This window comes from Mesoplodon densirostris, chromosome 5, assembly GCF_025265405.1.
Source record: "Mesoplodon densirostris isolate mMesDen1 chromosome 5, mMesDen1 primary haplotype, whole genome shotgun sequence".
Taxonomy (NCBI): Eukaryota; Metazoa; Chordata; class Mammalia; order Artiodactyla; family Ziphiidae; genus Mesoplodon; species Mesoplodon densirostris.
In genome coordinates this window covers 134678720-134680721 of record NC_082665.1, presented here as the reverse complement: position 1 = coordinate 134680721, position 2002 = coordinate 134678720, and the positions used below count along the sequence as shown (strand labels likewise).

The following is a 2002-nucleotide window of genomic DNA, read 5'->3' as shown; positions in this document are numbered from 1 at the left end:
GACTTCAGATTATACTATAAAGCTACAGTAATCAAGACAGTGTGGGACTGGCACAAAAAAAGAAATATATATCAGTGGAAGGGGAGAGAAACCCAGAGGTAAACCCACACACATATGGTCACCTTATCTTTGATAAAGGAGGCAAGAATATACAATGGAGAATAGACAGCCTCTTCAATAAATGGTGCTGGAAAAACTGAACAGCTACATGTAAAAGAATGAAATTAGAACACTCTCTAACACCATACACAAAAGTAGACTCAAAATGGATTAACGACCTAAATGTAAGGCCAGACACTATCAAACTCTTAGAGGAAATCATAGGCAGAACACTCTATGACATAAATCACAGTAAGATCCTTTTTGACCCACCTCCTAGAGAAATGGAAATAAAAACAAAAATAAACAAATGGGGGATTCCCTGGTGGCGCAGTGGTTGAGAGTCCGCCTGCCGATGCAGGGGACATGGGTTCGTGCCCCAGGCTGGGAATATCCCACATGCCGCGGAGTGGCTAGGCCCATGAGCCATGGCCGCTGAGCCTGCGCATCCAGAGCCTGTGCTCCGCAACGGGAGAGGCCACAACAGTGAGAGGCCTGCATACCGCAAATAAATAAATAAATAAATAAATAAATAAATAAATAAATAAATAAATAAATAAACTAATGGGACCTAATGTAACTTAAAAGCTTTTGCACAGCAAAGGAAACCATAAACAAGATGAAAAGACAGCCCTCAGATTGGGAGAAAATATTTTCAAACAAAGCAACTGACAAAGGATTAATCTCCAAAATATAAAAGCAGCTCATGCAGCTTAATGGCAAACAAACAAACCAAATCCAAAAATAGGCAAAAGACATAAATAGACATTTCTCCAAAGAAGATATAGAGATTGCCAACTAACGTATGAAAGGATGCTCAACATCACTAATCATTGGAGAAATGCAAATCAAATCTACAATGAGGTATCACCTCACACCAGTCAGAATGGCCATCATTAAAAAATCTACAAACAATAAATTCTGGAGAGGGTGTGGAGAAAAGGGAACCACCTCTCTTGCACTGTTGGTGGGAATGTAAATTGATACAGGCACTATGGAGAACAGTATGGAGGTTCCTTAAAAAACTAAAAATAGGGCCTCCCTGGTGGCGCAGTGGTTAAGAGTCCGCCTGCCGATGCAGGGGATACGGGTTCGTGCCCCGGTCTGGGAGGATCCCATATGCCGCGGAGCGGCTGGGCCCGTGAGCCATGGCCGCTGGGCCTGCGCATCCGGAGCCTGTGCTCCGCAATGGGAGAGGCCACAACAGTGAGAGGCCCGCATACCGCAAAAAGAAAAAAAAAAAAAAAAAAAAACTAAAAATAGAACTATCATATGACCCAGCAATCCCACTACTGGGCATATACCCTGAGAAAACCATAATTCAAAAAGAGTCATGTACCACAATGTTCATTGCAGCTCTATTTACAATAGGCAGGACATGGAAGCAACCTAAGTGTCCATCCACAGATGAATGGATAAAGAAGATGTGGCACATATGTACAGTGGAATATTACTCAGCCATAAAACGAAACGACATTGAGATATTTGTAGTGAGGTGGATGGACCTAGAGTCTGTCATACAGAGTGAAGTAAGTCAGAAAGAGAAAAATAACCCTCCTTTTCTTGGTTGGGATTGGGCTTGCGGTCCCAGTCCGCATAATGTACAGAGGTAGAGGGAAAGGGCTCTGACACCCTCGGCGTCATGTCTTCGGTACCAGTGGCTTCCAGTCTGCAGGTTCTATCCTCAAGCGCTGGGATACGATGGAAAAAAAAAAGAAAGAAAGAAAAACGAATACCATATGGTAACACATATATATATGGAATCTAAAAAAAAATGGTTCTGACAAACCTAGGGGCAGGAGAGGAATAAAGATGCAGACGTAGAGAATGGACTTGAGCTCATGGGAAGGGGGAAGGGTAAGCTGGGACAAAGTGAGAGAGTGGCATGGACATATATACACTA

General features: G+C 42.9%; 1 non-coding gene across 1 annotated transcript; it reads left to right on the top strand.

Moving 5' to 3' along the window:
- Positions 1-1652: 1652 nt before the first annotated feature.
- Positions 1653-1801, top strand: LOC132491470 (small nucleolar RNA SNORA57). The gene has a single exon (XR_009532687.1). It is a non-coding gene; the product is annotated as a small nucleolar RNA SNORA57 (small nucleolar RNA).
- Positions 1802-2002: the final 201 nt, after the last annotated feature.